At 44.3% G+C, this 24,833-nt stretch overlaps 1 protein-coding gene across 2 annotated transcripts in view; it reads right to left on the bottom strand.

Moving 5' to 3' along the window:
* LOC133048812 (splicing factor U2AF 65 kDa subunit-like) overlaps positions 1 to 22,063 on the bottom strand; it is a 50,702-nt gene extending 28,639 nt beyond the window's left edge. The window contains exons 1-3 of one of the 2 annotated variants that reach the window (XR_009691123.1): positions 21,897 to 22,063; positions 21,331 to 21,380; positions 19,449 to 19,570 (exon numbers count right to left, since the gene is read on the bottom strand). The gene's annotated coding sequence lies outside the window, so the exon portion shown is untranslated. Of the gene's footprint in view, positions 1 to 19,448; positions 19,571 to 21,330; positions 21,381 to 21,896 lie in introns of those variants that run through there. The other variant, XM_061132595.1, reaches the window with a different exon arrangement.
* Between the last annotated feature and the right edge of the window lie 2,770 nt (positions 22,064 to 24,833).

The following is a 24,833-nucleotide window of genomic DNA, read 5'->3' as shown; positions in this document are numbered from 1 at the left end:
GTTCTTACACCACCCACAGCAGGGGAGCCACGTAAATGATTATCCATACTGCTGAGGTCTCTCCAGTCACATGAGCATCACAGCGAAGAGGACAGGTGTGGCTGCTGGCAGAGCACTGGAAAGGTACTGCCATCCCCTTTGTGGATTCTGGGCAAAGGTCCCTAAGTGTCCCTAAGTGATGATGATGATAAAAGGGAGCTGAAACTATTTACAATAGGTAGAACATGGAAGCAACCTAGATATCCATCAACAGATGAATGGATAAAGAAGTTGTGGTACCTATACACAATGGAATATTACCCAGCCATAAAAAAGAAGCATATACGAGTCAGTTCTGATGAGGTGGATGAACCTAGAGCCTATTATACAGAATGAAGTTAAGTTAAAGAGAAAAATAAATATCGAATACTAATACATACATACATACAATCTAGAGAGATGGTACTAAAGAATTTACTTACAGGGCAGCAATGGAGAAACAAACAGAGAACATACTTATGGATATGGGGAGAGGGGAGGAGAGAGTGAGCTATATGGAGAGAGTAACATGGAAACTTACATTACCACATGTAAAATAGATAGCCAATGGGAATTTGATGTATGTACCAGGAAACTCAAACAGGGGCTCTGTATCCAACCTAGAGGGGTGGGAGGGGGAGGGAGATGGGAGGGAGGTTCAAGAGGGAGGGGATATATGTATACCTATGGCTGATTCATGTTGAGGTTTGACAGAAAACAACAAAATTCTGTAAAGCAATTATCCTTTAATTAATAAAGTTAAAAGAAAAAGAAGGGAGCTGAAGAAAAGTCATCCCATCCCTGCCTTCAGATGACTGCTTTTCAAGGTTTCACAAAGGCCCAGGTTTCCTTGCTGTGCACATCCACTAAGCACCTAATTGACTTCCCTGGTGGTTCAACGGTAAAGATCTGCCTGCCAATGCAGGAGACAGAAGTTTGAACTCTGGGTTGGGAAGAATGCCTGAAGAAGAAAATGGCAACCCATCCCATATTCTTGCCTGGAGAATCCCATGGACAGAGGAGTCTGGCAGACTACAGTCCATGGGGTCACCAAGAGTCATACACCATTGAGAGATTAAACAATAAGCACCTAATACATGTTTCTTTCTAGGGCACTTTAAGAAACACACATCACCATAAGTCATGGTGTTCCAAAACTTCCTGAAACATGAGAGCTACATTTCACAACCTATATTCTTAACACCAAGAGGCTCTCCAAATTCAATAAGTCCCACACATGTGAGTGTGAAAATTTCTGCATCCTTGGAGATTTACAGTGCACTTCATCACAGCCAAGGCACTGAGCAATGAAAAGAAAGCTAATTTGATTTTCTTTAATTGACAGGTCAAAAATTAATGTAAACCCCAAGACATTTTTTTTAAAAAAATGAGAAGCAAATGTTTTTCAGACAGAATTTGGAAACTGCCATGCTATAATTTAAAACAAATTTTATTTTTAAATTATTTTTGGGTGTACTGGGTCTTCATTGCAAGGGCTTTTGCTAGTTGAAGCAAGCAGGGGCACTCTGTAGTTGCTCTGTGTGGGCTTTTCATTGCAGTGGCTTCTCTTGTCGCGGAGAACAGGCTCTAGGCTCAAGGGCTTCAGTAGTTGCAGCTCAAGGGCTCTAGAGCACAAGCTCAGTAGTTGTGGTACACAAGCTTAGTTGCTTCGTGGCACGTGGAACTTCCCCGAACCAGGGACTGAACCAGTGTCTCCTGAATTGGCAGGCAGATTCCTATCCACTGAGCCACCAAGGAAGTCCATCCTATAATTTTAAATGGAGATTAAATGTCCTCTTTTCACCACAAATAATGGTATTTTCACTATGTTGCAAATAGTTCTCACCATCACTATCACCCACCCACACTCCCATCCCTACCCATCTCAGGTATCATGTTAACTTTGGAATAAGAATATGGCAACTGCTTGTTCATATCCCACTTAGAACTCAGTCTCAAGGGTAGTGTGGCCTCTTAAGCTCACTGCAGGGCCAGAGCCCCCTCCCCCATAGCTGCACTTTTCCTTGGTGTTACGGGGTGGGGGAGCTTGGGTAGCAGTGATCCTCATTAATGCTAGGGGAAAGACAGCATTCTGACTACAGGGATTCTGACCTTTAAAGGGGTGTTGGGTAGGCAGTCAGGGGAGACCCCAAGGTGAGGCGTTAGAGGTCCCACCCTTCCGGGAGCTCCCATACACCCTCTGAAGTCACACTCCCAGAGCCTAGAGCAGAGTCTGCCACGTGGTGGGTGATCAATGATCAGTGAATGAATGAATCACTTTTGCACATTGCAGGACATCATGCCCTTCCATATATGGGAGAATCTTTGCCTCTGGACTGTGAACCCCATAAGGGAAAATACATGTCCTCTTAGTTTTGTGTGTCCAGTGTCCACACAGGGCCCAGCTTGGAGACTTAACCAACAAGGGGGTGGCTGGGTGAACGAGGTGACAAGTGAATGACCTTGAGCTTCTTGGGCCTGCTTTCTGGGTGCCAAGAATTGGAGGTAGAGCACCCAGCCCTCTATTTTCTCTTCTCCCCCTTTCCACTTTCTCCTCCTCAGCCTGGGTTCTCTGCTACTTGGTCCCTGTGCTGGAGGGAAGGAAAGAGGGACAGGACTGGCCTGAGGAGAAGCAACCTCTCTAGCCACGCATGCATGAGGAGGTTCACACTGACTGGGAACCAAGACTTGGGGATCAGCTCCCTCACTCTCAGAGTTGGTTCATAACACTTTGCTGTAGGTCGCTCTGGAAAACTGGACATGCAGTAGGAGCTGGGAAGTGGGGAGGGAGAGAGGATGTTGAGGTTGATGGAGGACACGGTAGGAAGATGGGAGAGGGGGATTGGAAAACACCAAGAAGGGAGCTCCCCGCCCCCCACCCCCAGTCACTGGCTACGAGCCCCAAGCTCTGCCTTTGCATCAGGCCTCTAGTCCCACCTCTTCAGGCTCAGCTCTCTGCTCTCCCAGGATGCAGGCAGTCTTCCAGGGCCCATCTGAAGACTTCAGTTAAGACCTTTCCCATCTGCCCACTGCTCACAGTAGGTAGTCTCTGAGCAGAAATAAGTGCTGTGTCAGGGGGAGGAACAGGAAAGTAGGCTTTCAGAGGGGTGCCCTTCCAGGACACTTAGGACCTGCCATTCTGGGACATCATCTCCAACAAGGAGCCACGGGAGCAGCACTCACTGTGGACACTTTGCAGCTAGGGATTTTTTTTTTTTTAAGGCACAATTTTGCAGCTAAAGATTTAAAATTCACTGCTTTGACATTTTGCAAGTGACTCCAAAGGACCACTGGGGAGCAGAGTCCTATATCACTGTGCCTGAGGCATGAATTTCAATGTCCAAGAATCCAGGCTGGTATGAGGGGGGGAGTCCTAGCCAGGTCCTAGATGTCACCTAAACCTCACCAGTTTTGTGGCTCACTTAATGCAAATGTGTATGAACATTTCGCTTTTCCTGGTGGGGTAGCCGTTATTATACCAGTTGTATAAATAAAGAAATGAGATACACATGTGATGCAATGTCCATTTGATTTGGGGAATTATGGATATAATCCTTTCAGGAGGAAGAAGTGAAGTGAAAGTTGCTCAGTCATGTCCGATTCTTTGCGACCACATGGACTTCTCCAGGCCAGAATACTAGAGCGGGTAGCTGTTCCCTTCTCCAGGGGAGCTTCCCAAACCAAGGATTGAACCCAGGTCTCCTGCGTCACAGGCCGATTCTCTACCAGCTGAGTCACCAGGGAAGTCCAATTAATTGGAAGTGCTTGCATACATGCTAAGTCACTTCAGTTATGTCTGACTCTTTGCGACCCCACGGACTGTAGCCCACCAGGCTCCTCTGTCCATGGGATTCTCCAGGCCAGAATACTGGAGTGGCTTGCCATGCCCTTCTCCAGATTAATTGGAAGAACTGATGCTGAAGCTGAAGCTCCAATACTTTAGCCACCTGTTGGGAAGAGCCGGCTTATTGGAAAAGACCCTGATGCTGGCAAAGACTGAAGGCAGGGGGAGGAGGAAATGACAGAGGATGAGATGGTTGTATGGCATCACCTATTCAACGGACTTGAGTTTGAGCAAACTGCAGGAGATAGTGAAGGATGGGGAAGCCTGGCGTGCTGCAATTCATGGGGTCGCAAAGAGTCAGACATGACTTAGTAACTGAACAACAGCAACAAGCCACTCAGGAATACCCACATATTTGGTGATTCTGGATCCAAACCCCAGTGCCCCATTTCTCAGCTCATCTTCCCCTCCCACTCCTTAATTTCCCAAACTCCCTTCTCATTCATCTGTTCTCAGCTCTTAAGTTCTGAAGGAGGTGGGATACAGTGAGAAAGGGGATATGGGGAGAGAGCAGAGTTCTGGATGTCTCTTTTCATCCCCAGCATCCCCTGTTTCCTCTGCTTTCTTTGTCTCCCTGACATCAGCTATCCTTTAACATCCAGACAAAATCAGCCCCAAATCCCCTTCAACAAGCAGGAAGAAATATAAACTCCACTCAAGATTTCTTCAGCTTCTCAGAAGTGTACCTTTCCCGAGTTACCTCTATCTCATACTCGGTTTTTCCTGAATTTGTCAATCAGGGTCATCTAGGCTTTTATTGTTGCTTTTTAAAAAAATCCTCTTCTTGGTATTGACCCAGACAAAGAATTCAGCCCCTTCCTATTAATGTCTTAATGTACTTCCCAGTTTCACTCACATGGAAGACTATATTTTTACAGGAGGTTGGGGATGATGGTAAGGTGTTTCTACACAGTACTGCACAGTCTGTAATTGAAGAGCATTTTCATGACGATTCATAACAAGCCCTGTCACTCATCCTCTCCATCTCTCTTTGCTACACAACCTCACAACACCTCCCCTCTCCCCTCCACCCCAACCACCAAGTTCAGTTTTATTATTTACATAAAACCTTTAGTTGTCTCTTGGTTGCCTTTTCCCCCGGGTGATTTATCAAGGAATTCTTCTAAAATAAGGCTCTTTCCCTAAGCAACTCTGGTATCTACTGGAAAACCAATAGATACTTTTTCTTTCTGAGCCCAAACTTCCATCCTACTCATTCATTCATTAGCCTAATTAATAAATATTTATTGAGTGCCTCCTAGGTGAGAGTCTGGGGATATGAGTAAACAGCAAGGCAATAATCCTTGTCCTCATAGAGATTACATTCTAGGGAACTCTGCAAACCCTCATTTGGGAAATAAAAAGGTTTCAACACAGTAAAAGCTTGAAAGTTGATGTCTTAGAATATTTAAGAAAACATTTAAAGTCAACCATAGCAGGTTGCTAATTTTCCTATTTATTCTTTTTAAATGGAAGAGGGGATGGAGGGAGGAACTGGCTCCTGTTTTTTGGGATCCAGTTTCCTTTTTTACTTTCCTCCTCTGTGAAAGGACTATTTCCTCCTCTATTCTCTTAGGCTGTGCTAACCACCTCCTATTTCCTGCTTAAGCCTCTCTGAGATATGCAAAACTGCACTTCCCACCCTACCCCCACTCCACCTCACCCCTGCCTTCAAGGTTATTATATCCAAGGGCTCCTTCCCACTGAGCCCTGTTGCCCACTCATCTACCACACCACGCTTTCTTCTCCCACCTAAATTAATTCTCTTGCCCTATTTTGAAGATGTTATCTGTGCTGGCAGGATGTGCTGCTTTGTAGGTCATTAAACCGTCCCCCATGTAATTTACCGATCCCTCCAATGATGCATGTCTGACTGTAGATGTCACCAACAGATGTCTGGGGAGTTACATTCTACCCAGAAAATGCTCTCCTGCAGTTTTAAGAGTTAGACTGTGCATCTTTATTCTTCCTTTCCTCCTGGGCTAGTGGGTTTCACCAGACATGTGCTGCTGTCTCTTTTATGGGATTTCCTTTTTAATTTCTCCAGCTCGTACCCAACAGATCATCTTTGGAAAGTCACTTTACAACTGGCTGAGATTATCAGGACATGGAAGGCCTCTGTCACAGCGCTACTAGGCGCAACAAAGAGACCTTAGATGGGTTTCTACATGTGCCTCTATTCCTGCGACATGTCAAGAAAGAAAAGTCCCAGCAGGAGACTGGTGCAGACATCACAGAAGAAAGGAAAGCATTGAACAACATGCACTACCCAAATTATTCTGTACTTTTATTATTTACCTGGACTCCATCTTTAAAAAAAAAAAAATTGGGGAGGGAGGCTCCACAGGGAGGGGATATATGTATACCTATCACAGGACCACAGCCTTGTCTAATGCAATGAAACTAAGCCATGCCGTGTGGGGCCACCCAAGATGGTCGGGTCATGGTGGAGAGGTCTGACAGAATGTGGTCCACTGGAGAAAGGAATGGCAAACCACTTCAGTATTCTTGCCTTGAGAACCCCATGAACAGTATAAGAAGGCAAAATGATAGGATACTGAAAGAGGAACTCCCCAGGTCGGTAGGTGCCAAATATGCTACTGGAGATCAGTGGAGAAATAAGTCCAGAAAGAATGAAGGGATGGAGCCAAAGCAAAAACCATATCCAGTTGTGGATGTGATTGGTGATAGAAACAAGGTCTGATGCTGTAAAGAGCAATATTGCATAGGAACCTGGAATGTTAGGTCCATGAATCAAGGCAATTTGGAAGTTGTCAAACAGGAGATGGCAAGAGTAAATGTCGACATTCTAGGAATCAGCGAACTAAAATGGACTGGAAAGGGTGAATTTAACACAGATGACCATTATATCTACTACTGTGGGCAGGAATCCCTTAGAAGAAATGGAGTAGCCATCATGGTCAACAAAAGAGTCCGAAATGCAGTACTTGGATGCAATCTCAAAAATGACAGAATGATCTCTGTTCATTTCCAAGGCAAACCATTCAATATCACAGTAATCCAAGCCTATGCCCCAACCAGTAACGCTGAAGAAGCTGAAGTTGAACGGTTCTATGAAGACCTACAAAACCTTTTAGAACTAACACCCAAAAAAGATGCCCTTTTCATTATAGGGGACAGGAATGCAAAAGTAGGAAGTCAAGAAACACCTGGAGTAACAGGCAAATTTGGTCTTGGAGTACAGAACGAAGCAGGGCAAAAGCTAATAGAGTTTTGCCAAGAGAACACACTGGTCATAGCAAACACCCTCTTCCAACAACACAAGAGAAGACTCTACACATGGACATCACCAGATGGTCAACACCGAAATCAGATTGATTATATTCTTTGCAGCCAAAGATGGAGAAGCTCTATACAGTCAGCAAAAACAAGATGGGGAGCTGACTGTGGCTCAGATCATGGACTCCTTATTGCCAAATTCAGACTTAAACTGAAGAAGGTAGGGAAAACCACTAGACCATTCAGGTATGACCTAAATCAAATCCCTTATGACTATACAGTGGAAGTGAGAAATAAATTTAAGGGACTAGATCTGATAGACAGAGAGCCTGATGAACTATGGACGGAGGTTCATGACATTGTATAGGAGACAGGGATCAAGACCATCCCCATGGAAAAGAAATGCAATAAGGCAAAATGATTGTCTGAGGAGGCCTTACAAATAGCTGTGAAAAGAAGCGAAGCAAAGGAGAAAAGGAAAGATATTCTCATTTGAATGCAGAGTTCCAAAGAATAGCAAAGAGAGATAAGAAAGCCTTCCTCAGCGATCAATGCAAAGAAATAGATGAAAACAACAGAACGGGAAAGACTAGAGATCTCTTCAAGAAAATTAGAGATATCAAGGGAACATCTCATGCAAAGATGGGTTCAATAAAGGACAGAAATGGTATGGACCTAACAGAAGCAGAAGATATTAAGAAGAGGTGGCAAGAATACACAGAAGAACTGTACAGTAATGATCTTCATGACCCAGAGAATCATGATGGTGTGATCACTCACCTAGAGCCAGACATCCTGGAATGTGAAGTCAAGTGGGCCTTAGAAAGCATCACTACAAACAAAGCTAGTGGAGGTGATGGAGTTCCAGTTGAGCTATTTCAAATCCTGAAAGATGATGCTGTGAAAGTGCTGCACTCAATATACCAGCAAATTTGGAAAACTCCGCAGTGGCCACAGGACTGGAAAAGGTCAATTTTCATTCCAATCCCTAAGAAAGGCAATCCCAAAGAATGCTCAAACTACTGCACAATTGCACTCATCTCACACACTAGTAAAGTAATGCTCAAAATTCTCCAAGCCAGGCTTCAGCAATACATGAACCGTGAACTTCCATATGTTCAAGCTGGTTTTAGAAAAGGCAGAGGAACCAGAGATCAAATTGCCAATATCTGCTAGATCATCAAAAAAGCAAGAGAGTTCCAGAAAAACATCCATTTCTGCTTTATTGACTATGCCAAAGCCTTCAACTCTGTGGATCACAATAAACTGGAAGATTCTGAAAGAGATGGGAATACCAGACCACCTGACCTGCCTGTTGAGAAACCTGTATGCAGGTCAGGAAGCAACAGTTAGAACTGGACATGGAACAACAGACTGGCTCCAAATAGGAAAAGGAGTACGTCAAGGCTATATATTGTCACCCTGCTTATTTAACTAATATGCAGAGTACATCATGAGAAACGCTGGGCTGGAAGAAGCACAAGCTGAAATCAAGATTGCCGGAAGAAATATTAATAACCTCAGATATGCAGATGACACCACCCTTATGGCAGAGAGTGAAGAGGAACTAAAAAGCCTCTTGATGAAAGTGAAAGAGGAGAGTGAAAAAGTTGGCTTAAAGCTTAACATTCAGAAAACTAAGATCATGGCATCTGGTCCCATCACTTCATGGGAAATAGATGGGGAGACAGTGGAAACAGTGTCAGACTTCATTTTTGGGGGGCTCCAAAATCACTGCAGATGGTGACTGCAGCCATGAAATTAAAAGACACTTACTCCTTGGAAGGAAAGTTATGACCAACCTAGATAGCATATTAAAAAGCAGAGACATTACTTTGCCATCAAAGGTCCGTCTGGTCAAGGCTATGGTTTTTCCACTGGTCATGTGTGGATGTGAGAGTTGGACTGTGAAGAAAGATGAGTGCCGAAAAATTGATGCTTTTGAACTGTGGTGTTGAAGACTCGTGAGAGTCCCTTGGAATGCATGGAAATCCAACTAGTCCATCCTAAAGGAGATCATTCCTGGGTGTTCATTGGAAGGACTGATGTTGAAGCTGAAACTCCAATACTTTGGCCACCTGATGCGAAGAGTTGACTCATTGGAAAAGACCCTGATGCTGGGAGGGATTGGGGGCAGGAGGAGAAGGGGATGACAGAGGATGAGATGGCTGGATGGTATCACCAACTTGATGGGCATGAGTTTGAGTAGACTTCAGGAGTTGGTGATGGACAGGGAGGCCTGGCGTGCTGCGATTCATGGGGTCGCAGAGAGTCAGACATGACTGAGTGACTGAACTGAACTGACTGATGCTGATGCATGTTGATGTATGGCAGAAACCAACACAATATTGTAATTATACTTCAATTAAAAATAAACTTTAAAAAAATTGAGGAGGTTTACAAAAGTGCATATAATATTGTAATATGTAAAACCCAGCAAAAAACAGGATGCAGCAACATGTATGGACCTAGAGACTGTCATTCTGAGTGAAGTCAGAAGCAGAAATATTGTATGACATCCCTTATATGCGAAATCTAAAAATCTGAAAAGATATGATACTGCTGCTGCTAAGTCACTTCAGTCGTGTCTGACTCTGTGCAACCCCATAGATGGCAGCCCACCAGGCTCCTCCGTCCTTCGGATTCTCCAGGCAAGAGCGCTGGAGTGGGTTGCCATTCCCTTCTCCGAAAAAGATATGATACAAATGAACTTATTTACAAAGCAGAGACTCACAGGCTTAGAGAATGAACTTACAGATGCCAGTGGGGGACAGGGGGTGGATAGAGGAAAGGGGGTTTGGGATGGACAGGTACACACTGCCATATTTAAAACTGACAGTTAACCAACAAGGACCAACTGTATGGCACAGATAACTCAATGTTATGCGGCAGCCTGGATGGGAGAGGAGTTTGGGGGAGAATGGATACATGTGTATATATGGCTGAGTCCCTTCACTGTTCATCTGAATCTATCACAATATTGTTAATTGGCTATACTCCAATACTAACAATTTTTAACAAACAGTAAGGAAATTCAGTTTAAAAAGTTAGGAAAGAAAAATGAAAATATCCTCTTGCAAAAATTGTATATAACTTGCCTGTTATGAGAGTCTTTGTAGATCTTTGAAGGCACTCACTAGCTTTGGCACTGAGATTCCTAACGGCCAAAGCAAAGAGGAAAACACAGCTTCAGATGAAGCCCATCTGGAGAGGGGAAGGAGGTCCTATAGCGCACGCTTATTTTTTCACAATGACTTGAGAGTATTCTATACATGTAGTGGGTGGGCTCAGGAAGCCTAAGTATCCCGCAGTACATAACCCTCCATAGCAGCGTTGTCCCATCCAAAATGCCAATCACACACCTTTGAGAATGACTGACTTTTATGATTCATTGAGTCTAAAAGCCAAAATTCAAACTAGTAATTCAGGAGGAGCACTGAGACCAGAAGACAATATCCTTCTGAGACCTAATAGGGACTCGGTGGTGTAATAGACATCAAGACCCTCCAACAGATAAAAGGAGGAGATTTCTGTCACCACTTCTAACATCATCCAGAGAGAACTGCTGTTGAGGGGTTTCATGGTTTGACGTAGCCCTTAATGGAGAAGTTCAGCCTGAAAAATTTGTCCCACAAATGTGTGAAACGAGTGCCAGGTTCTGTTCTAGATGCTGCCCTGGTACCCCTGACGGTTATAGACCCCATCTCTCTCTCAAGGAACTGATCTTCTAACAAGGCTACAATCCCTTCAAAAGCAAGTTAGGAAATTGACCAAATAAAACCCCAAACTGTCTCACTTATCTCTCTGATAAACATGTAAACCAGTCTTTGAAATAAACCAACAGACTGATTAGGCAACTCAAAACAATGAAGAAAAACTATGGCAGCAACCTCTGAGAAGTTGGTTTTGTTCTGGTCAGGGTGCTTGGTGAAAGCTCTAGAAATTTACCCTGGCTCCCTTCAGCAGAAAAGAAACTTGTTGGAAGATTACCAGTGACCCATGGTATGTGCAGGAAGCCAGAGCCAAGTGAAACATCAGTAGGAGACTCGGCTCGGAGCCCAGCAGCGATGCCCTTGGTATGGCGCAGCTACTGCAGATGAAGATGAAGAGCCCTCAGTGTTTATCACTCAGTCCTGATCCAGAATCCCAGGCTGGGATCCGATTGGCCAAGCCGAGGTCACACTTGGCTGCCAGGGGGCAGATGAAGAGCATCCACCCTCAGCAAATTCTACAGGGGGAGGAAGGCTGTGTGTCCAACTACTACCACACACTACAGAGGATGCACACAGTTGAAATGTGACCCTTGTCCCCAGCACCTGATTTACATCTCTGCTCAATCAACAAGTGTGTGCTTGACATTATTCTGAGCACCAAGGATGTGAGTGAGGAGACCAAAGTTTCTGCTCTCAAGAAGTTTATATTCTAATGTGTGGATGGGTGGTGGAGTAGATAACGAACAAACTAATTAAGACAATCAACATTAATTGGATTTAATTCTAATTAATTTAATTTAATTCTAATTAAGACACAATATGTTATGGCCTCAAGGACTCTGGGTATAACAAAAAGTGGGGTAGAAGAGCTGGGGGTTGTGATTCTACATAGACTGGATGGGGGTGTCATGTCATATGGATGGGGGGGGTCATGCAGGTATCTGGGGGAGGAAAATTTCCAGCCAAAGGGACAGCAAGTGTAATGCCTGAATCAGGAGCACACTTAGTGTGTTTACAGACCAGCAAGGAGGCCTATGGCTGAAGTGAAGTGGATGGTGAGGCTGGCCCTAGATGGTGAGGCTAGACCTAGATGGTGAGGCAGTGGTGGTGAGGAGATGATTCAGGGTGCTCTAGGCCACGTTGGGGACGTGGGCTTTAACCTTAAGTGAGCTAAGAAGCTAAGAAGCCCTTAGAGAATTTGATCAGAAGAGTGGCTTGATTCAACTAATGTTTGAACAGGATCCATCAATCTTCTGGGTTAAGGATCAACTTTTCATGTGCAAGGGGGAGGCCAGTTCACCCCTAGGTCCCTCTCCTGACCACTGCCCTATGACTGGAGTAAAGAGTTTATAGGCAAAGGGGACCCTGGCGAGGTTCCAGGCAAAACTGTATTGAAACTCAGGAATGTGAAGGGCCCACTGCATTTTGCTGTCAGGGCTGAGGGGAGAACCAGGCCTCCTATCTTGGTCCTGGGTTATTTTCAGCAAGCTGCAATGACAATAGAGGAAGCTTGGTGTCTCTTTTTTTTTTGCCCAAGGATGATGGAGCATGGCTTACATGTTGGGGATGAAGAGACTGTGTCCTTCTCAGGCCTCTCCCCTACACTGGGAAAGGAATAGAAGCTTGAATGGCAGCACTAGACATAACAGTAACTTTTCCTGCTTCAGTCACCATCCATGTGAAAGAGGCAGTCTTTATGCAACTACATCTCATGACACGTGACTTTCTTCCTCAACCTTCACCCCAGCCTGACTCCAGATGTCCAGTTCAGACTGGACTCTTGATCTGAGTCGTGGGATCTGAAGGCTGGCCAGGCAGTTGAGTTGACACAGCCTGGCACAAAAAAGATAAGAACGGCCAATCAGAATCCCTCTCTGGAAACTGAATTAAGAAATACCAATAAAAAGAGGTTCTCAGCAGTGGTATCTGAAGCTAAAAGTTAATATAGATGTAGAGCTGGGTTAAGGCTTATGGCAAACAAGTGATGAAGGAGCAGACCTACAAAGAAAAGCGCAAAGGCCATGAGTACCGTGGTACCCACGAGTCACAGGAGAGGCTGGGTCATACTCATGCCAGAGCATTCACAAGGAGAATCACGAACCATCTTTGTTCAAACTCCCTTGAGTCACCTTGCCCTGAGACCAGCAGTGCTGCTTTTTCTGAAAATGGGCTGGACGGTAGCCGTAATTTTGATGTGTCTGTGGGAGGAGGTGAGCTCAGTATCTTCCTACTTTTGCCGCCTTGACCTCCCTCCAAATCTGCCTTTAAAAGAACTAATGTTGATTGTGTAAGTCCATCAGCAACTCATTGATCCATTTCTAACCAAGATGTCTGGACGATGCTCCTGCCAGACTAATAGCTCACTTGGCTCATAGAATTAAATGCTGAGGAGTTCTAGATTTTTTACTATTTTGTTTAAAGTAGAGTTAGAAAGATAAGATCACATTTTAGGAGACAGAAAAATCTTTTCTCAGATTAATGAACTGACCATTTCATCCCCACCATAAAAATAGGTCTTATTCCATTGGCTTGTGGGGCTGGTCACAAGTCCTGGCCTCAGGGACTCACGCTCACCATCCAGGGTCAAAATTGAGATTCCCATCCTTAGGATCTTCACCTGTGTGTGCCTGCCAACTAAATGAAGCAGTAGGGTCTGGCAGGAAAGGTAGACTGTTGCCAATGGCAGTTATTGTCTTAGTTTGGATCTCCAAGAAGAAAAGTCTGAGATGGGGATTCTTAAGAAGGCAATATATTAGGGGAGTGTGACCAAGGGCAACTCTGTGAAGACAGCAACTGTGAGTCGCTAGGAGCCAGCAGAGCACCGGAGGACAGGGTGGATCCACCTGGGGAGGCAGGTCTGGGCCAGTCACCCACACATCCTCTAGAAGCAGCAAGAAAGATGGGGTGCAAATTCCCGACGCATTCTGTCTCTGCACAGGACAGAAGACACTTCAGGGCACCTGAGAAGTTGTCCTGAATGACTGTATACACATCAACTGTGACCACTGTTACCAAAGAAGAAATCTCTAGTACTGGAGCAATGTCAGGTTTTAGATTTATGGTTTTGATTTTGTCTTTGTTTTCCTTTTAAACCTGGACTCCTATAGTGGACTGAATGGTGGTCTTCCTCAGAAGACATATCCATGTCCTAACTCCTAGAAGCTGTAAATGTAACTTTACTTGAAGAAAGTGAGTGTGGAGGGGGGAGTCTTTGCTGATATAATTAAGGATCTCAAGATGAATTGGGCTCTAAATCCAAAAACAAGTGTCCTTACAAGAGACAGAAGAGAAAACACAAACACAGAGATAGACATGTGAGGATGAAGACCAAGATTAGAGCCATGCAGTCTACAGCCAAGGAATGCCTAGATAGTGCCCCCAGAAGCCAGAAGGGACAGGGAGTGGAGTTTGTTCCCTAGAGTCTTTGGAGGGGGTGCAGCCCTACCAAAACCTTGATTTTGGACTTCTGGCCTCCAGAACCACCAAGGAATAAACTTCAGCTGCCTTAAGCTACCCAGTTTATGGTGGTTTATTATGACAGCCTCATGAAATTAATACAAATCTCTTATCTGCCTGGTGGTTTTCAAGTTAACTATTCAGAGCCTCAGCTTCCTAATATGTTAAAAAGGATAAAGAATCTCATAATTTTGTTTGAAGGGGAAAAAAGCTCACAGGCACTCAAGAATTGACACATAACAGATGTTCAATGAACCTTACTTTCCCATCTCTCTTCTACCTATACTGGCCCTAAACGAAGCTGTATGAAGTAGGTTCTCACTCTGCCTTTCCACTGTGGCAACCCTAACACCATAATCATAGCACCTTAGCACCTCTCCCCTCACAGATGTGTGATGGGGCTCTGCTACCAAAGATCAAAATAAGGCCAAACAGAAAATTTTCAATAAAGCATAACTTCAATGATAGCCTATTAGAAGATCAAATATATACATATTATTAGTAGAAAGTTTAAATTTCCACAAACTGAACACAATCATGTAACCAGCATCCAGAGTGAGACACAGAACATTACCAGCTTCCCCTCTCCCAGAAATTTCACTTGTGGTCCTTTCCAATCACTATTCCACCACAAGGGAAACCATGATGCTGATGAATTTTGCTTGTTTTTTGAACTTTATATAAATGGAACCATATGTGTTTTCTTTTGTGCGTGTCTCCTTTTGTGCCATGTAATGTTGATGAGACTCACCCATTTTATCTGTAAGGGTAGATTGTGTGTGATCATTGCTGTGTAACATTCCATTTGGGGACTATACCATAGTTGATCTATCTATTTTACTAATGATGAATATTTGGGTTGTTGCCAATTGCTGACTATTACAAATGGTGCTACTATAAACATTCTAGTTTATATCTTTCAGCAAACATGCTTATGGGCTTCCCGGGTGGCTTAATGATAAAGAAACCACCTGCTAATGCAGGAGACATGTGTTCGATCTCTGGGTCAGGAAGAAATCTTGGAGAAGGAAATGGTAACCCACTTCAGCATTCTTGCCTGGAGAACTGCACTGACAGAGGAGCCTGGCAGGCTACAGTCCATGGGGCCGCAGAGTCAGACATGACTGTGTGACTAAACAGCAGCAACAACAAAACATACATAATGGATCAATCTGGGAAAACTGACCTCCCTATAGTATTAAATCTTCTAGAACATGAACATGGCACATCCTTCCTTTTATTTAGGTGTTTTAAAATAATCTCTCAACAATGTTTTATACTTTTCTTTGAATCTGTTGACATCTTCCCTTAGATTTACTCCTAGTGTTTTATTAATACATTTCTGATGCTATTGTAAATGGTATTGGGACTCTGTGGGACTTTAAAGGGGCTGCCCAAGTGGCTTTCGTGGTAAAGAACCCACCTGCCAATGCAGGAGACATAAGAGATGAAGGTTTGATTCCTAGGTTGGGGAGATCCCATGGAGGAAGAAATAACAACCCACTCCAGTATTCTTGCCTGGAGAATCCCATGGACAGAGGAGCCTGACAGGCTACAGTCCAAGGGGTTGCAAAGAATCGGACATGACTGAAGTGACTGACTGACTGGGATTTTAAGGAGATGGAAATTTTCAATAGCCTGAGCTTTACTGCCTCTCCAGACAAGGAATATAAGATTTCCTTTTATTAAAATTGTAGGAGGAGGAAAATTATTCCAAACTGTTAAAGCTGGCAAAGGGGGAAACAAATAGGATCAGAGGTTGCAATTAGTCCCTTTCAGTCATTAATGACAAATTTCAGTTTTCATCATCAACGGTATTTAATAAGCCCTAAGAAATCCTTTTTCAGAAAAGTACCCAAAAGAAACAAGTTGAAATTCTGTGTTTGATGTAAAATAGATTAATTCTCTTGATCTTTGGTCAGAGTTTAGTACTTTCTCTGATTTCAAAAATTTGAAAAGGGAGACAAAATCCAACATTTATATACTCTATTATGTGTCAAGTGCATTTACATAATTATCTCTTAATTCTCATGATAAACCCATATGCTGTTAGCATTTACTCGATTTTACAGTTGAGGAATCTGAAACACGGAGATTAATGCCCCAAATCACACTCCATCAGTGATAGAAATGCAAATCCAGGCCTGACAGATGCCAAAGGTAATTTTCCCCTCCTTTAAAAGTACATTAATTAGTATCTTTTCAACTATTAAAGGAATGTTCATTATAGGAACTCTGAAAAATATAAAGTATGGACAACTGGTTTTTATAAATGCATATTTTTCAGTTAATATTGCTTCATGGTAACTACCTTATAATTTTATATATCCTTCTGACATCATTCTAATGTCTATATAATTTTTTATCAGTTAAATCCAGCATATTTTTTTAACCAACTATCTTTCATGCTGGACCCTTAAATTTTTTGTGTGTGGGTTATTCTTTTTTTTATTTATTAATTTTAATTGGAGGCTACTTACTTTACAATATTGTGGTGGTTTTTGCCATACATTGACATGAATCAGCCATGGGTGTACATGTGGTCCCCATCCTGAACCCCCCTCCCACTTCCCTCCCCATCCCATCCCTCAGGGTCATCCCAATGCACCAGCCCGAGCACCCTGTCTCATGCATTGAACCTGGACTGGCGATCTATTTCACATATGATGGACCCTTAAATTATTTGTTTTTCATAGAATTGATAACTCTGTAATGAACTACATAGGCATTTGTATCATTACAATATTGCATACACTTACAATTTCTCCTTTATGATAAATTCCTCAAAATATTCTCCCAGATTAAAGGAATAGACATATGTGAAGCCTTTTTAATATATCTGGCCAAGTCCTCCCCGCTACACCTGATGCTCCATGCCCTTGAGATGGGTCACTGTTCCCACTCCCCACTGTCTGAGAGAGTGGCCACCACTTTGTTCTTTGCCTGTGTTGGGTTTTATCACTTAGGAAAATACTTAACCAACTGGATAGGTTTAAATCATATAAATTTATATTTAAGTAATGGTGATGTTGGACATTTACTTATAGGCCATGTGTATTTTCCCTTTTGGACGCCAGTGTTTTTCAGAATATGGTCTTCTGGATTACCTGGGTTAGAATGCTGAGGTGCACAGGAAATGGGCAGATTCCTGAGTTTCATACCAGACTTGATCAGACACCCAGGTGGTGGCCTAAGGGGAATGTGATTCAGTTAGCGGGCTTAGCTATCAATTCATATGCTTCTAGACTTTGATAACCACCATTCTCCTCCATCCTACCTCTGCCAAGTCTGTCCCTAGGAGCCACAAACCAATAGCCAAGTCTTCATTCCATGAGTAGCAATAATCTTCACAGGATGCTCTTGCTCATCTATATCACGTCAAATGTGCTTTCAGGTACATTAATAGTTGCATAGAGACTTCTTGAATGTAATTGTTCAAACCTGGCCATGTGAATAAGCTTATAACACAGTTTCAGTGGTCCAGGGTAGGCAGCCACTGTGAATTCAGCCTCTGTGCCTAGCAGGATCCCAACTAGATGACAAAAGGAAAGATCTTAAAAGCAGAAGGCAAAATTTTTATTTTGAAGTGTTCAAAAAAAAATACTGTAAAAAGCTATGAAAGCTAACCTAGAAAGCCAAACAAAATAACATGCCATCCAGGGCTGGCCTTTGCAGGCCAGAGGGGAAGTACAGCTGGGTGGGCTACTCCGGCTCTCTGAGCTCACCCCCTTCCACTGACTCCGGTCTCATCAAATAGTGACAAAAGGATTGTTTTTCCTGAGGATGGCATGCGTATGTTTACGGGCATTTGGTTTCCGTTTCTCATGCCTTACAGAGAGTTCTAGGGACATGACATCTGCAGTGGTATTATTTGGGGGCCAGCTATTTTTTATTATGCCTTTGCAATTCAAATAAGCAAAACTTAATTTCATTAGCAGTTTTAGAACTTTATAGCCCAAGGAGTACCTACAGGTTTTTATTACCAACAGGCCGAAAAACCCGGATCATTGGCCAGGACTGGTAGGATGAGCGGATGATGACATACCATGTTCTAAGATGCAGACCGTGTGGGAACCACTTAAGGAAACAAGCTAAAAATGTCCTCTTCCTGGGAAGGAAGAGAAAACAGTTTTATATATGGAACCCCTTAGTCCTGCAGGTGCTACATGCTGTTCATACACTCCCTCCTTTATCCTCATGACATTGACCCAAGGTGGCTGTTCATGTCTTCATGTGGTTGGTACCCAAGCCATGATGACTTAACCAAATGAAGGGTTGTTTTCACTTATGTGCAACATGTGTAGAGAAAGTACCTTTGACAGAGTTGGTGCTCCATGGATGATTAGAGATCAATGAATGAACAAAGGAAGCAACAGAAAACACTGACCTGTGATCTACTGATGCCAAACCCCCTCCTCCTGTTGCATCATGCTGACACTGAGGGCTGGGAGTCAGCAGAGTTACCTTTTCTGGCCAGAAACTATGTGCTGGCTTGACCCAGAATAGACATATTGGAATGGTGGATTCATAGACATGCTCAAAAATTCAGAATTTAATCACAGGTCTTTCTCTCTCTCTCTCTCTCTCTCTCTCTCTCTCTCACACACACACACATACACACACACAGGTGCTATCACACAGTGATCATAATCAGGGCTGGGATGCCCACTTCTTGAGCTCTACTGCCCCAACCTCAGCTGAGATCTGCCAGGAAGAGAGCAGACAGGGCTCCCTTCACCCTGCTCCCAACCCTGGCTTGAACCCTGCCACTTTCCCAGCCCAGCAGAACTGTGCTTGTTGCTCTCTGCTGAAACCCAGGGAGGGAAATCATTTTCTTTCTAGCCATGCTGAGCGGAGCATGCAGGGTAAGGCTGAACTCTGTCAAACAAACAATGCAGAAAACCCAAATTAATACTGAGATGGACCCAATTCTCTGACAGGCGTGTTAAATGTGATTAAAGCTGCATAGCATTCCCTGCATACCCATCTGCTGCGTCGAGGAGCCCACAGCTGTTCTAATTTCCGACGACGTACAGTTTCTTGTCAGTTGTGGCAAAAGCATCTCATCTTGCGCAGTCTCCGGGCCCTCCCTCCCTCGTCAGCTGGCCCTGGCCAGCTTCTCTAAGCAGTCGCTGATACCCACATGCCTCTGGCCGCGGGTCTGTGGAGGAATGTGTGAGTCTTGGCTGGTGCAAAAACATGTGATCACAGGGAAAGCTTAGCGCTTTGGCGGCTGGAATGAATCTCTTGGATCCTAAGCTGTGGTGACGCCACCACCTGCAGCTCCTGCTGCCTTAGGCTGTGGGGTGAGAAGAAAGAACAGGGATGAAGCATTTTGGATGCTAAAGGGAGCTGCCCCTCAGCAGCCCACCAGCCACCACAGAAAGAGCTACCATAGGAACAGATTCTGAAAGCTCTTGAAATTCAGTGAGATCCTGAAGGCTGAGAATCCTGGGGAGAGGCAGAGAAGCAGAGACAGATGGGGTTCTACTGGGTGAGGCCATTGGAGACCTTGAGACCCACAGGCACAGAAAAGGCAGAGGACAGCTAATTTCAGGATAAGAACCAGGCTGGCCAGCATTATCATGAAAAAATTTTAAATGATGCCCCCTATAGGAGTGTGGGCTTGAGCCAGGATACACAGCCAGGCAAGCATAGGATTGTTGCCCTACTTGTCCCTTTGACCAGGAGTCCTTGTGCAGTGAACCACCTGTGCAACCACAGCCCCCAGCTCTGGACAGAAGAAGAGGTCAAAGTTTGCCTGAGGAGATCACCATCTGAAGCAGGAAGACGAGGGGGAAAATACCTGCCCTCAATACCAGTAGGAATAAGGCTAGCATATGAATGTGGAAAATACAAGGGAGCCAAAAAGAAGAGCCAGGAGAGAAATAGGAAAACAGAGTAGCAAGTGGATTCAAAGAAGTTGAAGTGTCTTCTTAGCTTCTGGTGGTTTGCCAGCCAGCTCTGGCATTCCTTGACTTGTAGATGCATGACAATCTCTGCTTCAGATGTCACAAGGCATTTCCCCATGTGCCTCCATCTTCCTGTGGCTTATAAGGATACCAATCATATCCAAGGGAATTCTTTCTAAAGGACTGATTGTTGCTTTACATCCCATATGAAACAAAGCATCATAACTTGCTCCACCCAGTTGACCAGCCTGGGTGGGGCTGTTGTTTTCTATTCTGGGAAAAACCTGGGCTGGGGCTTTTACTTGTCTCTAAAACAATTCAAACTTTTCCCTCAAAGCCCCTGTTTTTTAGGTCTGATGAGCCAGTACTATCCCAAGCTAAATGCAGAAAACAACAGCTCTGGATTAAGAGAAAAACCTAATTTAGCATAACCCCCTGAGTTCTATCAAAGATATCAGAACTTATGTATTGACTTTCTTAAAGAAAAAAATATGAATTGAAAAAGAAAAGCTGGTCATTATATGAGAGCTACAGTTTAATTCAATAAACATTTGCTGGACAAATACCACATTTCAGGCAGAAAGGATGCAAGAAAAATAAGACATTCTGATGTCAAAGAGTGTCTGGAGGGACAGAAGTACCACACACAAGGCCACAGGACCCCAGGGGACAATGTCAGGAAGTCACGTTCCTTCAAACCCAAGCTCTTCCTTCCCCTAAACTTCAGATCACATCTGTACCACTCTAAGATAACTACAAAATTTCAGTTGTTAGCTAGTAACACCACCAATTTTAGATCAGGTGTAAATAATCAGATAAACACAGATACATCTGTGTGAGTGTGTATGTGTAATACACATAGATCTATACAAATACAGTGTGTGTATGCATTTAAAAAAACCAAGTGGCCATCAAAAATAAAACCAACTTTATCACAGTCATCCCATGCCCCAAGATAAGTTGAGGTCAGCTGAGAATGTCAAACAGCACAGAAAAGTCACATTGAGGAAGCAAAGGCATTTTATCCTTAGTGAGGATAAGAAAAAAAAGTCATGTTTGAGTGCTTATCATGTGTCAAGCATTTCATTTGTTTCACATCATTCTTTTATTTAATCCATATATTTGGATTACCTCATTTAATCCTTACCTTGACTCTGAGAAGGTCCATAATTTCCTCTTTTTTTACCAGTGAGCAAGCTGAGGGTTGACAAGCAATTGACTCAATAAATGGCAGAACAAGGATTCAAACCTAGGTCTCTTGCATTCCAAACACAACCTAGGGAAAGGTTCTAGAAAGAGCCCCAAGGTCCAGGCTGGGCTCCAAGAGACCGTATCAGCATCATCACAGTTTTACATTAATTCTGATGGAGAAACCACACAGGAGAGAAACCACACCAGGAGACCAAAGTAGCCGTATCTAGGGGCGAGGGTGAGGCTGTCAACAGGAAACCAGGCTGCAGCTTGGAGGCCAAGGGTTCTGAAACCTTGGGGGAGGAGGGGAATTGAAGCTGAGCCTGGGGAAGGGTTGGACACATGGACTGTGAGTGAAGCAGGGGTGTCTGGGCTTCTAATTAGTCATTGGTGGGCCGGCTTGCCTAAAGGACAGTGCAGGTCTGGAAAAGACCCAGAAGACTCAACAAATTCTCACTGGGCCTTCCAAGCAGCTGGTACCACCCTGGCACATTTCCCTCTGCAGCAAAGAGAAGCACTTACCCAAGAAAGAGCCAAAGCAGGCCCCATGCAGGCAGCTGCCAGGAGTCCCATGCAGAGTCAGGCAGAGCTGGGTCCAGCCTGTGACAGCTCCCAGATACAACACAGGTAGCTGCCTGGGGCGCTCCCTCGGAGAGACCAAGCACAGTCCAAATAATGGACCACAGGCTTCAGTGGTCCTCCTGACCAAGCCTTTTTAGGTCACAAATGATGCTGTGTTTATCCTCCCCAGGACAGAACATCCTTTGCTCATAGCCCACGTCCCGCCCCCACCCACCACCTCCCTCCCTTTGGCAAATGGCTGGACTCTTAGCAATCTGCACAGATGTGTTGTGAATCACTGTCAGTTCAAGAACACGGTATTCCCTGACTTTAACCCCCATCTGCTTGCCCCACATACCTCCCACTCTAAGTGCAGATGGACGCCGACTCCACAAAGCAGAAGTTCCCTGCTCTCAGCCACAGTCAGCCACAGCAGGCAAGGCAGCCACAAAACTGGCTGACCAAGACCCCGGATGCAGAGTCAGTGCTGCCCTAGAAACTTGAGATCCTCATGGCCCCGTGAGCAAGCGTGGATCACGTCTATTGCAAGGATGAGGAAACAGGCTCAGGGAGGCTGATCTGCACAAACGCTAATGTGAATGAAAGAGCTGAGATTCAAAACTGGATATGTTCTTTCTCATAGACAACATCTCAAATCAATTATTTTTATTAGCAGTCATAATAGCAGCAGCTTGGGGGCGACGCCCTGTGTTAAGTGTTTCATATGTATTAAGTTTTTTAATCCTTCCCAAGAGCACTGAGGAAGATAAGGATTATGATCTGTTTAGAGATGAGACTCGGGCACAGAGAGCTCAGCAGGCAGGAAAGGATGAGGAAGAAGGTGGTGAGCCACCCACCCCCTGCAGTCCTCATTTCCTTGACTCCTCTCCTGGCAGAGGCTACTCAGCGAATCTGGGCAGAATGAGACTCATGTGGCTTGAAGTCCTTATTAGGTCCTCCACAGACCCTTGCTAGGGGTGGAAGGATCCAAGGGGATGGGCAGCCATGGAGTGTCTGAGTGATGGTTTGGTGGTTGAGATGTGTGTGTGTGTTGGGCTTCCCTGGTGGCTCAGCCGTAAAGAATCCACCTGTCAATGCAGTTTGATCCCTGGGTTGGGAAGATCCCCTGGAGAAAGAAATGGCAACCCACTCCAGTATTCTTGCCTGGGAAATGCTATGGACAGAGGAATCTGGTGGGCTACAGTCCATGGGGTTGCAAAAAGAGTTGGACACAGCTTAACAACTAAAACAACAACAAATAATATATATGTATATATAGATATGTATCAGAGAAGGCAATGGCACCCCACTCCAGTACTCTTGCCTGGAAAATCCCATGGATGGAGGAGCCTGATAGGCTACAGTCCATGGGGTTGTGAGGAGTCAGACACAACTGAGCGACTTCACTTTCACTTTTCATTTTGATGCATTGGAGAAGGAAATGGCAACGCACTCCAGTGTTCTTGCCTGGAGAATCCCAGGAATGGGGGAGCCTGGTGAGGCTGTCTATGGGGTCGTACAGGGTCGGACACAACTGAAGCGACATAGCAGCAGCAGCAGCAGCAGATATGTATGTCTATTTATACATTTCAGCCTCATAAAATTGCTCCCTGAGGAAAGCAGAGAAAGAAAAAGTGGGTTGGGGAGGTCTTGAGCTAAAGAGGCAAAAATGTACATTGGAAAACTTGGAAGTTTCTAAAGACCATGGGAGTGGGCAGGATGAGGCAGGGCAGGATGGTCAAAGGAACAATAAAAACTAGCGCTTCCCTGTGGCCAGTCCTTCATCCTGGGTCACAAAGGACCTTCACAGACTCAAATGCATATTTTATTCAGCAGAGACTCAAATATTCTGTGTAAAAGGCAAGATGACATAGGGAAAAGGAGCATGAAAGCTTGGGAAAGGATATTGGGCAGGTGGGAATATATGGAGGGTGGTCCCAAGAGGAATTGGCCATGCCAGAAAGAAGATTGATGGGCTCTGGGATGGATCAAGTGAGTGATGGCAGAAGCTACCCCAGCATCAGTCATGTCCAGCCACACTCCTCATGCTCCCTGGAACACGATCCTTCCTTGAGAGGTGTCCAGTATCTCAATTGGGTGTTTCTCTACTTCATTGGTAATGTCAGCTATCATGGGACAGGAGGGGATGGCTCCCAGTGAACTCTATATTCCTGAAGACCTAGAATGGTCCACAGGGGATTGGAGAACAAGCTTCTCTACTCCTCACCCCAAGACCAGCACCAAATTCGGCTTTTATTCATCTTCACTAAGCATCTGCTAGGCCCAATGCTAAATGCGGGTCTAATTTTGAAGACAAGGAAACTTGCTCAGGGAAGGGCATGCCCAGTCACAGAAATCGTAAGTGGCAGAGCCAGGTTCCAAACCTTAGACCTCATGCTCCACGTTCTCAACACGCCATGTTGCCTTCCAGAAACATCAGCCAACTCTGTGCTTCTATGGCAAATGTCATGTTCAATAATTCTGGTTACTTTGAATCCAGAAAAATGCCTGTCAGTTAAACCAAGATCCACAATATAAGCTTATCTTTATATCTAGTACTTTCTGAGAAAGATTTATATATATATAAAAAATACAGTATTTTGAAATAGAGATAGATGATTGATAGATGATAGATAATGGGTAGATGATGGAAGGATAGATGGACTTTAAATTAAGCTTTGATCTTAGCTCCTCCATCAAGCTTGGTGATCTTGAAAAAACAGTTTTCTTTTCCTGTAAAATGACCCTGTCAAACCCTCTCTCACAGGATTCTTGTAAGAACACAGTCTCTAACAATGCCTGGGGTACTCATAGACTCTCACTATTCTTCTCTGTCTTAAAACTGCCCTAGAATTGTGTCCAAATTTCACAGCAAGGACCCAACTCAAACATTGTTGA

The sequence above is a fragment of the Dama dama genome, chromosome 29 (genome assembly GCF_033118175.1).
Source record: "Dama dama isolate Ldn47 chromosome 29, ASM3311817v1, whole genome shotgun sequence".
Classification (NCBI taxonomy): Eukaryota; Metazoa; Chordata; class Mammalia; order Artiodactyla; family Cervidae; genus Dama; species Dama dama.
The sequence above is the reverse complement of the archived record's forward strand: the minus strand, read 5'-3'. Positions and strand labels throughout refer to the sequence as shown.